The sequence below is a fragment of the Ursus arctos genome, unplaced genomic scaffold (assembly GCF_023065955.2).
Source record: "Ursus arctos isolate Adak ecotype North America unplaced genomic scaffold, UrsArc2.0 scaffold_14, whole genome shotgun sequence".
Classification (NCBI taxonomy): Eukaryota; Metazoa; Chordata; class Mammalia; order Carnivora; family Ursidae; genus Ursus; species Ursus arctos.
The window spans coordinates 55313422-55328475 of NW_026622808.1; the positions used below are offsets into that span (position 1 = coordinate 55313422).

Below are 15054 nucleotides of genomic sequence, written 5' to 3' on the forward strand. Positions count from 1 at the left end.
TCATCACCACCACCCTTACCACCATCACCATCACCGCCACCATCTATTCCTCTTTTGCTTGAAATTTGTAGATAATTGCAGATGCACAATTTTATGGAAAACTGAAACAGACCTAGCCCACAGGTGAACTTCCACATTTTGTGAAATAGGACTGCGTTACATTTAGTATTTTTCTGAATGTTGACTTTGAATATATAAAAACGTTTATGTTAATTACAATTTTCAACTGACAGTGTATCTTTAGATTTTATTTCTTACTCTCTATCACCCCAGATGCATCTCACTGTAAATGTGTGGGTGTGATCAACTCTACTTTCAAGTTACCTAAACCAATACAAATTTTGTTGTAATAAATACTTTTCAAAGTATCACTAACGATATTCTACTCTTGACGTCATCAAATATCTTTGGATCACCTTATATTTCTGATTGATTTGCTGATCACTTTTTGGCCGGAGTGAAAGACAGGGGAACCCCTACTGATTGACCACAAAGTTATGCTTAGAATCCATATATTCATCTCTTTAACTGAGAGTAGTTTGACACCTACCATATGCAGAGCTCATTCTGTAGAGACACTGGGGAATCATGGTCTTGGCCCACATACTGGCAGGTTGTTTTAAATTATTATTTTGGTCTTTTGAGTAACACCATTATGTTTGTATATCATTCCTCTTGCTCACAGTTTCCCGGAACTCATCATATAAAGTCATTTTGATTTGGTCCACATAAAGATATTTTGAGAGTTGTCATTGAATTTGCATATTCTGTTCTATATTACAGTTAATAGGAATTATCATTTTATTATGATAAATTAGAAGTTAAGTAGTCTATTTAGGCTATTTAGACTGTTAGACTCTAAATGTCTAAATATCCTTCAGTTTTTAGACATCTTATGACATCTCTTTGTAGCAGTTTTAGATTTTTTTTAAGTTTATTTATTTTTTAGTCATCTTTACACCCAGTGTGTGGCTCGAACTCACAATCCTGAGATCAAGAATTGCATACTCTTCCAACTGAGGCAGCCAGAGGCCTTTAGAATTTTTTTTTTTTTTTTTTTTTTTTTTTTTTTAGTTATTGAGTAACTTATTCATGTTCTGCTGATTAGCTATTTATTTTCACAGTTTTACAAGTTAGGTTTTGCCCTTAGGTATTTTTTACACAACAAACTTTCCATTTGCTAGTGAGTGTATATAAAATAATAATTATGTTATGTTAGATATTATCTATTTTTAATTGAAACATTGTTTTTTAAGCTTTATTGAGGTATAACTGACACACAAAAATTGTGTTTATTTAAAGTGTGCAACATGATTTTGTATACATATACACTGCCAAATGATTACCACAATCCATCCATCATCTCACATAGTTACCTGTGTATGTGTGGGGGCGGGGATATTTAGTAGGATCTACTCTCTTAGCAAATTTCAAGTACACAATAAAGCATTGTTAACTGTAGTCACCTTGCTGTACATTGGCTCCCCAGAACTTAATCATTTTATAACTGAAAGTTTGTACCCTTTGACCAGCATTTCCCTATAAGCACCCCCACCCAAGTCCCTGGCAGCCAGCACTCTATTTTGTGCTTCTGTAAGTTTGACTTTTTCAAATTACACACACATAAATGAGATCATATAGTATTTTTTCCTTTAGTGTCTGACTTATTTCAATAGCATAATGTCCTCTGGGTTCATCCAGGTTGTTGCTAATGGCAGGATTTCCTTCTTTTTTATAGCTGAATCATATTTCAATGTGTGTGTGTGTGTGTGTGTGTGTGTGTGTGTGTGTGATTGTGTTTCGCTGTTTCTTTATCCATTCATCCATCAGCAGACCCCTAGGTTGTTTAGAGCTTGGTTATTATGAATAATGCTTCAATTAACATAGGAATGCACATATTTCTTTGACATCCTGCTTTCATTGACATTATCTCTGTTACATGGTTCACAATTTATAAAATCTATTGCCACTCTGAGAGTGGTGAGGCAGAATTTTGTTAGCTCCAATTTAAAAAAGGAAGATGCAGAAGTTCCTGGCGATTGTGACCTACTCAAGGGTACTGTTAGTACCAGAGTTTGTGTTTCCCATCATTTAACTTTACATCATATCTAGAATTTTCTAAGCTGCTTTGCTCTCTTCTCTGCTCAAAGACCTTCTCTGAAAGGAACCAAAGAGCTCTTAAAATTCTTCCACTAAGGTAAGGGCTGAACTCAACATCTTAGACAAAATCAATTCAGTTGCCTCTTTTCTCCCCTTTTTCTTTACTTCCTAATGAATCAAGACATCCAGATCCTTGGAACCTTGAGTTTATCTGAGAATACAAAGATATGAACCTGAATTATCATCCTGATACAAAAATTTGAACTTGTCATTTCCTACTAAAAACCCACAATGGTCTTCTGTTCCAAGATGAAGTTTAATTTTCTAAGCAAGACACCCAGGGCTCTTCACACCTTCATCGCAATCCAACTTTTTAGCTCACGTCTATTTTATCTACTTTTTGCCCTCATCTTCAGCCTCTCAAACTACATCTGTCTTGTTGACTATGCCCTGATTTCCTAGGCTGCTTAGCTTCCTCTCCTGCTATCCCATAGTGAGCACCACCCCCACCCTGAATGCCGTTCTTCTCTTTATAGCTTCATAAACTGAGTCATTTACTTACCTAGCTCAAATGACTGTGCAACTTTGGAGGAAAAAAAAGTGTTTTAATTTCCTCTCTTGTTTACTTTGATGCAAAAAATAATACATGATCATTAAAGTACTTATTAAATTAGATCATTTTCAATCTCTCCTTTTCTCTTCGAGTGTTACTTCCCATGAAGTTATAGAATCATACCTTCTTTTATTTTTTTGGCAAAATTGAGCCATACTTCATATACAATTTTGAGGTGCTTTGTTTCATCTAATTTTATAACATAAGAAATTTCTCTCAGCATTCAATATTCTTTGAAAACCCAATTTTTTAAAACTACAAAGTTGTCTAATACACAGTCTATTCTAGATACTTATTTCTCTATTACGGAGCATTTAGGTTGTTACCAAAATTTTATTGTTATGAATTACACTGACTAAATATGATTTTACATTAATGTTTGAGCATATATCAATGTGTTTAAATTCAAGCTAGGTTTCTATTTATACGAAGATTGGCTTAAGCAGAAGAACATAAAATGGTGTGTTAGATTATTCAATAAGGTAAAATGTTTATAATGTTATAGGAAGGAAATGCACTTAGTAGTTTTACCTTTGACAGATTATTTTTATTATATATATGCATATGTGTATGTGTGTATATTTACACACACACACACACACACACACACACACATACTTATGGGTGTATGTATGTGTATACATAGCTATTTGTATTTTACCAGATCTCTACAGTGGACATTTATTACTCATAATAAAGAAAAAAAAGAAAAACAAAAACATAGGTCACAAGTTATCCACCTTAACCAGTTGCTATCTCCTTCAAAGCCTTTCTAACATGACCTCTTAGGTAAAAAATTCCTCATGGGTGGAATAGTAAAACCACTTGAAAATTATTTGTCTCCTAAGGTTCGCTGTGGTGTGAGACTATCACCATCACAGTATTGTTACCGTAGCTTTCAATACTAAGATATAGACAGTACTGAAAAATATTGGGAATGTGGGCAGAGTACTGAAACTCAGTCTTCTTTTGAGGAAGAGTTAGAGAGCGTAGCCCTACATGTGCTTTGGGAAGATGAGAGGGAAGCAGAAATTCTAAGTTCCAAAGGCCAACGGATTAACAACAGTGGACGCTGGTCTGGGGTTGAAAGCTGTTTGAGCAAATACTCTGACCAAAGCAGCAGGTGGAATGGCTCAAGCAGGAAATTGGGAATAGTATCCTGGGATCGGATTTGTTTAGACAAGTTCCTATTTCAGGGACATAGGGCTCTCCATTTATGGGCAGACCTTGACCACAGTGCCGGACATGGAGTAGTCAAGTAATAAATACTTGAATGAATGAACAAAGATGCCCTTGTTTAATGCCTTCAGACAGAAAGTCCTAATAATAGTGATATTAACTTGTTTTCATACCTAAATGTGCCTGAAAGACTTTCATGAAGTTTTTATATGTACTTTAGTATGACTTGGAATTCCATTCTTTAATCGTGATTGAAGATATGAAAATATGTGTGGTCACTAAGTTTGCAGCCCTAAAGAACAAGAGTCTGGTTTAAAAATGTTCTGATGCTGTGACAATACCTTTGGTATTATTTAAGACTAGCACGATTTTAAAGCTGTATCCAGAAAAATGGTTTTGTAATCCTAGGCAATATGTAAATTCTTTGTGCCTCAGTTGTCTTATTTTTAAAATGAGAACCTTAAAAACAAGAAGTGTCTACCTCATAGCGTTGTAAGGATAAAATGAATTCATAAAATATAAAACAGAGCAGTGCCTGGCATACAACAAGCCCCACGTAAATGCATCCTATTATCATCACTGAGCGAGCCTGACCTTGGTATTAACCTGTCCACAACCACCTAATTTGATCAGGCTTTCGTCAAAGCAGAGCTTTGCTCTTCTGATATATGAGATTATCATCACATACATTTTGGATCATATACAAAAGCAAAGTGCTCCTCAGTCAATTGTGTTGAGAACTGCAGATTTGTTATGGACATTTGTACTTCCTGGGGAGACAATCTATAGTTGCATGAGAAAGTAATATAAAATCAGAGCTAGATCCTGTTTGAGATCTAAAAGATTATCTGTTCAATTTATTCTTAACATAAAACATTGACATTTTTACTTACTACTTTAAAAACCATTTCAAACACGATTTCATTTGCTACAGTACACTTGACAGAATTGAGAAAATGAAGAATGTTCCTGCCCATCACACAGAAAGGTGATAAACAGGGGATAAGCAAGTCCATAAGAGGGCCTCTGGCCTCTGGTAGGTGGGGCTTTAAGTTGTATGATTTGGAGAAGCAAGAGCTTCTCCCTTGGTGTCATGAGGGTCTAGTCCAAGCTTTGTGGTTTGACTAGGTAATGCAGCTGAATCTCGCCCCTCCAGGGTTGTTCTCAGTATTCATGGTTGGAAGACCACAGATGGTGCGATGAGGGGCCTGTGCCTTGTAGATGTGGCCTGTGGCCTCAGGATCTGCTCTACCACTCTAGTATTCTGCTACAACAAACTGCCTTAAACTTCCTCTTTGAGAGGGATTCCTATCGGGGACCCTGTAGGGAGTAAGTCATGTTGATCCTCACCTCTCAGATAGCAGCAGAATAAATCCTGTCCATAGTTGATTGCAGAGAAAATGAGGAGTTGCGTAATTTTCCCAAGGTGACACAGCTAGGAAGTGGCGGAGCTCATTCATTCAAACAAGTATTTATTGATCACCTGCTATGTGCTACATGCTGGGAGTGGCTCAAAACTCCGCAGTTCCTGAGTGTAATTGATAGCATTGGTCAGATCCAGGTCCTTCTAGGTTAGCCATCCATAGAGAAGGGAAGAGTTCTTGAGAGGTATGTGGTTTTCCACACTGTTCTCAAATGGGAGAGTCTCCAATACTCTCAAAGTAGGGTATAAACCCTGCTCTCTGTTAATAAACTGGGAGTGCACTTGCCAAAAATAGGTCTCAACCTTTCTGGAAGCTAGGTATTTCTTTGACATTTATGACCTGTCATGGTAATAGAATTCTGTTGTATATGATTTGATCTCAATTTGTTTCTGAGGGAACCTCTTCTCTTTCAAGTTATAGAAGTCCAAGATTATAGAAAGCATAATTATATTCACCTCTCCTGTATCTTTCAAGATTTTATTCATTTTGATCTGTTTTGTATATTCATCTTTCCACAGTATAGATTTCTAATCATTTAATCTTCCCTTGTATAAAAGTTCATGACCCCATCCTCTGTAATATTTTATTTGCCCTTCTCTTCCAGCTTTATTATCAGAGCTATTTTTTCCTGTAATCATGAGCTTTTTTTAAAAAAAAATTATTTATTTGACAGAGAGAAAGAGAGAGAGAGCTCAAGCACACGTGAGCGGGAGAGGGACAGAGGGAGATGGAGAATCTCAAGCAGACTCCCTGCTGAGCGTGGAGCCCAACACAGGACTCCAACCCAGGTCCCTGAGATCACAACCTGAGCCAAAATCAAGAGTTGGCTGCTTAATTGACTGAGCCACCCAGGCACCCCTTTCCTGTAATCATAAACTTTTAAGGCAAAAAGAGACTGTAAAATATAATTGTTAGCATTCTCATGTTGTAAATGAGGCTACTGAGACCTAAATTGGTTAAGAAACTTGCTGTTAATAAGCAGTATTAATGAGAGAGCTAACAACAAAATTCACATGGTCTTCTGATTTGCCCTGGAATATTCTTTGCAAGTTTCTCCACATGGTGCTATTAGCCTCCTTATGACAGTTAGGTGTATGACTTTAAAAAATAGTAGGAGATAGAGAAATAACTACCATGTAGTGCTTTTCTCAAACTCAAGGCGTGGTACATGAATGATGGAATAAGGAAGTCAGGCTAGTGTAGATAAATCATGAGCTTCCAGCTACATGGACAGGTTCCCATCACGGCTATGCTACTCACTCTCATTGTGATCTTGTGCGGGCTCCCGAATCTAACGGAAATCATTGCATCTTCTGTTAAATTACGGTTGGTCGTACCGAACTTAGAGGGCACTTGTGAATCAGAGATAAATTAGTACAACATGCAGCACAAAGTATGTCTTCAATTAATGTAGAAGAAAAATCACATATGACCTTTAGCAGGGGGTTAGTCATTGTTTTTGAGTAAACACATGCTGAAACTAGTATCAGAAATTGTGACTATTTCCTTTCAGAGTGTTCCTTCAAATGTATTCCTAGGAACAAACTCAATTTTTTTTCCAAATTTTTATTTAAGTTCTAGTTAGTTAACATATAGTACAAAATTCAGCATTTTCATATTGCTTGCATACGGTTTTGCTTATAAATAATTTCCCAAAGTGACTTTTCTATTGATCGTAGTTTCCCCAGTTATTGTATTGTGCATCATTTTATGTTAAGCATATTGAAGAAGTTCTGTTGTATGCTCATTTTTACTGTACTACCAGCTTATATTCTAGGGAATGTTATATGCATCATATATAATTTTCTTTTTAAAAGATACTGTATTCCTTCAAAAAACATTGAATCGAGTATCTTGGTACACATTTTGAGCATATGGACTTTAGTGATTTGAATCAAGAGCTCATTCCTGCCAGGCAAATGCTAGTTGATGAGAGAAAGGGAGAGGTTTTCAATCCCAACTTTTTAAGAATATTGACCCAAATATTGACAGAAAGCTGAGGTGTTTTCAGTCTGTTTTAAAAAATCAGTGAAACATCTCCACTGTCTGAAGATTAATTGAGATTAGGTACATTTTTAAAATAAAGTAAAATAAAAACAGAAAAAAAAAATAGCCACTCTTGATTCCAAACACGTACACACACTGCACACACACACACAACAAAACATATAGAATAGGTATTTTCATTCAACGTACATTTATTAAGCAACCAATATTTGATGATATGACAGCCACTGTGCTTGAGTACTAGGGAGGCAAAATTTAAAGAGTTGCTCCCCCCCCCCCGCCCCGGTCCCCCGGCCTTAAGGAACTCACAAACTTGAAAAACATTAGTAGAGAAATCCTTTTCCATCTTATGAGAATAAGACAAGTAACTGCTCACACATGTGTCTTACAGAGCATTTGTCAGGGCTCCTCTGCCACCGTTTGGGGTAGCGTGGTTTCATGCCGTTGGCTGAGTTTCAGTGATGTCTGAGCAAGTGCTCCTCCCAGCCTCGCTGACTGCCTCTGGGTGGTAACGGGGATCTGTGCTGTCCCTCTGGTTACTGAACACCTTCTAGATCCTCAGCCCTGAACTAAGCATTTTATACAAGTTAATCTTTATCTTCAAACCTATCCTGCAAGATAGATACCATTAATCCCTTATTTACCCATGAGACCATTGGCGTTCCAAAAGGTTATGTCATTCGCCTGAAGTCACACAGGGAGTAAGGACACACTCAGTTTATTTTCAGCTCCTCTGTCTCTTTTTTCTCTATGTTAGTGTCCCTTTCGATAGGCACAGTGGTGGTAGGGTGGTGACTCCTCTAATGGTGTGTGACGTGCACACCTGTGACTGTCAGATTGAGTAACTGTGAAGTACTCCTATTTTTTTGGTGTGCGTAGCTTTCATACATTCAATCATTAATCCGTCCAAAATGTATTTGTTAAGCTTCATTATGGTCTCAGCCGTGACACTGGGGTTACAGTAATAATCGAAGTGTGCCCTTATTGAACTCAAGATTCATTGTATAAAAATACAGAGTGAAGCCTAGCAAGAATATTATGACAGCCATGTGGTCTTTAGTTAATTTTGTCTAGAATGCCGTTGCAAGTTACATATGATATGTTGTAAATTCAGTAAGTAAAGAGAATTCACCTGGAAAATATGCTAGGTGCCATGTAGAAAAGTGATATATCATCTCTAAATAATTCTTGTGCAGCCAACTTTTCCTCCAGGATTGGAAGACATCACCGCTTTTTTTTGCTGAGCACCTGATGGAAGTCATTGGTTTGCTTTTAGGGGCCACATTGTGTGGAAAATACTATTTTCAAATACTGAATAACCAAAGCAGTATGATGTCCAAATTAGGAAGGCCTGAGGACCTGTGTTAACCCGATTCAGAGCTCCTGCCACAGGTATGCTGTTCACTGAGTGGACCGGCCTCATCCACTTTAATGCCTTTTGCTTTTGAGGAAGTTCCATTTCTTCCTCTAGCACTTTCTCTGTGTTTGGTTTCCTTAAGTGAGTACAGTTTAATTTGATGTACCTACGCTATGTATTTATATATTTTTTTCACTCATGCTTTTCTCTTCCCCCAGTAAAAAAGCAAGCAACCAACCAACAAGGGCCCAAAGGTCCATTTTGCTTTAATAGACCTAAAAATTCTTTAGATTTCCCCATCAGTTTTTCTATGTATACCCCCCTTTGCATTTGGTAGGCATATTTATTCAAATCTCTTAAGTAGAGGAAACAGAGGGACTTTGGAAAAAGAAACAAACAACGATTTGCTAAGAATAGAAAATAAGATACTGGTATCTGTATCAACAATGGTGGGAGAAAGGATAAAGTTTTGTAGATTAAATAAATTCAGAGGATTATATATCCTGATAAATATCATAAAAATACACTGAGGACATTTTCTTGGACTACAGTGTTGTTGTGTGTGTGTCTGTACCCTTATCATTGAAAATGTTTGAGCTTGTACCTCCAATATATGCATATCCTAATTGTCCAGATACATAGTATCTAAATATTACTGTTTGAAAACAGAAAAGGAGAAAAGAATTAGAAAGGATGAGAAAAAATGATTTTATTTACTTATTTTTTTTAAAAGATTTTTTATTTATTTATTTGACAGAGATAGAGACAGCCAGCGAGAGAGGGAACACAAGCAGGGGGAGTGGGAGAGGAAGAAGCAGGCTCCCAGCAGAGGAGCCCGATGTGGGACTCGATCCCAGAACGCCGGGATCATGCCCTGAGCCGAAGGCAGATGCTTAACCGCTGTGTCACCCAGGCGCCCCGAGAAAAAATGATTTTAAAATAGCATGTATATTCATATATGTATTTATAGATATTTTAATATCAACATAAAGGTTTTCAATTATATAATATATAATTAATATAATTATATAATTAATATAATTAATATAATATAATTTCAAATATATATATATATATAATTGTTGCATTCTAAAGGATTACCCCGTTTTAGAGATCATATTCCTACAGCATGAAGTAATGAAAGACCTAATAATAAGAGATAATCCTTTATAGACACCAACACCACACACACACACACACACACACACACACACACACACGGTGACTGGATTAGTTGCAAAGAACTTATATCCATGATTAATGGGAATGCTTTCTCAACCAAAGTTGGATGAAGCAGATGAGAGCTCAGCAGGCATATGCTGCTGCTGTGAGCATACAAATAAGTTTGATCAGTAGCTACAGTCTTCATGCCTAATGCCAAACAACAGTTTCGAAAATGCTAAGCGAGACTGTGGATAATTCAGCACGGGCACTGATCCCTGTTGTCATGGGTGTCCCTGAGAGTGTTAAGAAGGTGGGAGCCATTGGGAAGAGCCCCCTGTGGTAGCTATATGATGTGGATGGGTTATAGAGAGGTGTCTCAGAGAGACTTAATATTGGAACTATAAAAGTGCCTCCCCGGCTGTAGAATATACCTGATTTGTGACATTCTTTATCATGGGGATAGATAGAGGACATCCTATATCACATCGTTTAAATTCAGACTCCTTCAGTGGGGCAGGACATCAGCAGATCCCATTTGGACTCAACGTGCACATATTTCATTTATTCTTTTCCCTTTTGAATGACTTGTAACACATAGAAGATGCTGGACACAACAAAATGATGGAGATTTTCTGTGCTCCTAGTTAGGTCAAACTCTTCTATTAGCCTACAGAACTCAATAAACACAGTAATATTCTGATGTGTGCCATGGACCCACTGACTAGGAGCCATATTAAATGCTGTTTTATGCATTGTTAGTCTTCCATAAACAATTCTGTGTGTTATAATAATGCAAATAATAATGGTATCAGAAGTAAGCCTAAAGGGTTTGAAATGAGGTCACCAAACAAAAGTAGGCAGGACACAGTCCGTGCAGTGTGTCACTTGGTCACTTGGACAGCAGTAAGGACTGTTCTTATACTTGCCAGGGTAGAATTTGTTTTTCAGTGTATTGGTGTGAAGTTCTCTGTGAAGGATTGCAATCTGTTTATAACTTTCTGGCAACAGCTTTTGGAATAAGGCCAAATATACAGTCAAATAATGCAAAGAAAGGGAATTGAGTTGCTTGGATATTTTAACCCTTCTCTTTTGTCAGGCCAAAAATATTGTAGTTTTGTAACTATCTTTAATTAGTAATTTCTACCAGAGTGAGTTAGAGTTACTAGATAGAATTTAGCTCTTCTGAGTGATGCTCATTAGGTTATGACAACTGGTATGCAAAACCAGTTCTTTGACTTTTTTGACTGTCCTTATGCTCAACAGAAAGTCTTAGCTTTTTAAAGGTGTACTCATGGGACGGCATGTGAAAAAAAGGCTTATAAGCAGTCTTTTAGGGATTGGGAGCCAATCCTCAAATCATCCAGGAATTAACAGTAAAAGGATTGTGTATTGGTTGAAACCCTTCCTTTATTCCTTATGTTGATTTTTAAAAAGATGGGAGCCTTGGAATTAGAGCACACCTGGGTGAGAGCTGGTCTCTTGAATTGAAGGCTTATGTTAACTGTGTAATTCATAGAGTCCTGGTCTTGGAGAGTGCTTCCTGAGAGAGCTCTCATCGCTTTCGTCTGTACTGTTTTATGTTGACACATTGGTCATCGCCTCAGACAAAAGCAAGTGGCTATTCTGAAGAACAGTTCATGGAGGACTGCCAAGTAGAAAGTCCTGTATACTGTGGTCTGTTGCAAAATACTTGAATTTGTGAGAGAAGACATGTCAATAATTTTTTTCAATGAGAAGTGTAATTATGTGGCTGTTTTCTGCATGTCTGCCCTCTCTGCTTTATTTGTTCATAGATAGGAATCTATAGGATGTCTTTTTATAGCAACAGAACAGTGTTATTGTTTAGGCATTTGGGAATTTTTGGGGGGGTGGAGAGAAAGGAAATAAACCAATATTTTTTTAACAGAGAAAAGATAAACACAAACTTAAAAGTGTTTTTAATTTTTTTTTAAAAAAAGTTATATAGAGACAGATCATGGGTATGTATAAGCAGGGGGTAGGGTGAGGGGAGGAGAGGGAGAGAGAGAATCCTCAAGCAGACTCCCAGCTGAGCACGGACGCCTATGCAGGGCTCCATCCCAGGACCCTGAGATCATGACCTGAGCCAAAATCAAGAGTCAGCCACTTAACTGAGCCACCTAGAAGCCCCTAAAAGTGTTGTTTTTTTTTTTTTTAAGATGAAAATTATCTCCATAATTATAACTTTCAAATCTATCTCTAGGTGCTGTGAACTGCAAACAATGATCTTGTCTTAATACTGCAGACATACCGTAGTGGAACTAAAGGGGAACTTAACTTACTGGTAAGAATATTTTTCTTAATTATTTGCCTTACTGCATTTTTGAATGCATCTAATTATTGCAATGCATGGTAGAAGAGTGTAGCCAGAGGGAGTGACACAGGGTATGGGGCAGGTATAAACAGGTGAGGGTAGTGCTTATTGTTGTTAAGTTTCATTAAAATGCTGGCTTATTTTTGAAAGGGCAAAATCCTTAACTGTAAGTTATTTTTCTGTGGGCTGACCTCTTGGCATATTTGAAAGTTGGATCCGGGTATTTATCTGGACGTCATTTTTTAAAGAAGATGAATTTCACCATTAGAATCTGAGAAGGTTGGCTTCTTAGAAGGCTTGAAGTTTTAGTGAGAAAAACTGTATTTTCAGACCATGAAGGGCTTTCAGCTTCAGTAACTGTCCCTTGGATTTGGATCAATGTGAAATCTGACCTGAATCCTCCTTTGCAGTTTTTTCAAATTCTTTCTGCAGTACCAGGCTGAATTGTATAATTTCAAAGAGTTTGGAGGAGTGAGAAAAATCCACTTTCCGGGGCCAGACATGCAGTGACGTGGTTATGGGGAAGCAGTTTCAGCCCCTTTAAATCTCCGTTTCCTAGTTCATAAAATTGAAATAATAATAATTGTAATTGCCTATAGGTACAGGTTAAATTGGATTATTTTGGTAACACTTAGTAGCACTGTGGTTAGTCCATAATATTGTTTGGTAAATGTCAACAATTAGTATCATTACGAGTTTTTTATTTTTATTTTTATTTTATTTTTTAAAGATTTTATTTATTTATTTGACAGAGAGAGAGAGAGACAGCCAGGGAGAGAGGGAACACAAGCAGGGGGAGTGGGAGAGGAAGAAACAGACTCCCAGGAGAGTTGGGAGCCCGATGCGGGGCTCGATCCCAGGACCCTGGGATCACGCCCTGAGCCGAAGGCAGACGCTTAACAACTGAGCCACCCAGGTGCCCCCATTATGAGTTTTTAAAGACAAAGTGATTTAAGAAAAAAAAAATGGTATTTTCCCCCTAATGATACGAATGAAAGAATAATATTATTCTTACTTTCTCAAGAGCACATTTCATTACCAATAGGCTATGTACTCCTGAAGAATTAAGATATTATCTGGCGCATGCAGCATCTTTCTATATGCTGGTTGTAAACTAGGGTCTTAGTAACTATAAAATAATGTGGAAACAGATGAAACACCTCAACTGTGAGTCCTTGACAGCATACTTATTGCCTGGTAACCAGGAGGGGCTTTCTAACTGAATGGGGGCTACTCCAAGAATAAGTCTATGAGGAACTTGTATGTATGTGTGCTTTGAATAAATTTGGTCTCTTTGTCTCCTGCACCGGAGTGGTTTTGTCCCTCCACTCTATTTAGGTTGTTCCTTTGGAGCTGGCTCCAAGAGGGCTACCCTGCACAGGGTTTCCAGTTCTGTTTAATCTACAGGTCTACTAGATGATTAAAAAGCATTTGCAGTATATACTCATATTCTTGGAGAAAACCCTTCCTGAAATCTGTTTAATCAAATCCTTTGATGATGATGGGTAATGAGGGGTACATTTGTCATGTCATATGATCTCATCCTAAATAAATTTCTAATTCACAAGAAACCTAGGTAAATCTTTTCAGAAATTAAAGGATGAAACACAATGTCCAGTGTATTAAAATTTTAAGAAGTTTTTATTATACTACTATGAGAAACCTTAATTGTGGTTGTATCATGATGATGTATTAATAACTGTGTCTTTTGACATGAAAATGAATGGCAACCTGCAAATGTTCACTCATAACAATTCACTCTTTATTTTATTGAAATATGTTCATTTTCTTGTGTTTTTCTTGATGACTGATCAAATTATTACTTAGTTCTGCAAAATCAGTTCTCTCGCCATCAGTTTTCATTGTGATACTTGAGAAATTCAGTGTTTGTATCTTCCGGGAAGTGTTTCTGGAATCATAGTCGTTGGACACCTCCTCTCTCCCTCCACACACATTCAAGCATCAATTTTCCTTTGAAAAGTTTTCATTTGGAGTCCTCCCTCTTTCCAAAGAGCCTCTTAAAATTTTTTTAAAAAATGGAGTGAAATGATTCCCAAGGCTCTGATTAGACTGTAATATATGAATACTAATTTTGCTCTTTTTGCTGTTTTTCAACACCCAGATTTATCTGAACTTGTTCACAGCACAATCTACGATTTAAGTGTTAGAAATTTTATGAGTTTGAGTTTGTGCATAGCAGATTGATGTAAGTTCACCTACACATTTCAGTTGTTATCATATCTATGTATAATTTATCCAAAGATGATATTATACATACATCTTAACAGAAAGCTTAAGTAGTTGAATGACAGAGACTATATTTTTGTAGCAGAAGGTCACACAAAAAATATGGGCTTTGTTAAATATGGTGTGTCACCTTGGGTCACCTGCTGAGACTGGTTGATGGTGCTTATCTCTACACACTGCTCCTCCCACTGATTTATGGGCTCTGGTGGGTTCTATTATATTAGAGACTAGGCTGCATGCCCTAGGAGGTAAGAGAGAGTAGTGTCTTAATTTGTTTTAGCAAAGTGCTATTATGTGAGAGAAGATTATAGCTGCCTCCCCTTGCTGGCCTGTGAAGTTTTCATAAAGGTGTTGATTATTTTCCGGTGACATCCAGATCCACTGTCAGAGACCGCTCACACGTTTAGTTATGTCAGGGCTTGGCTCCTATACTCTGGAGGGGACAAGATATAACAACCTTTCGTTTTTGAAATGTTCTCGGTGCAATGTGCTGTATACACTGCATATGGTGGTGAATTTTCTGTCAGCTTGACAGGGACTAAGGGATGCCCAGACAGCTGGTAAAACATTATTGCTGGGTGTGTCTGTGAGTTTGTTTCCATATGACATTAGCATTTGAATTGGTGGACTG

The 15054-nt window shown here is 37.3% G+C and overlaps 1 protein-coding gene across 8 annotated transcripts in view; it reads left to right on the plus strand.

Moving 5' to 3' along the window:
• Positions 1-15054, plus strand: part of CHL1 (cell adhesion molecule L1 like) — a 205802-nt gene that overhangs the window by 36947 nt on the left and 153801 nt on the right. For all 8 annotated transcript variants that reach the window (XM_048227050.2, XM_044385018.3, XM_057311886.1 and 5 more), the window contains exon 2: positions 12066-12146. The gene's annotated coding sequence lies outside the window, so the exon portion shown is untranslated. The remainder of the gene's footprint in view (positions 1-12065; positions 12147-15054) is intronic.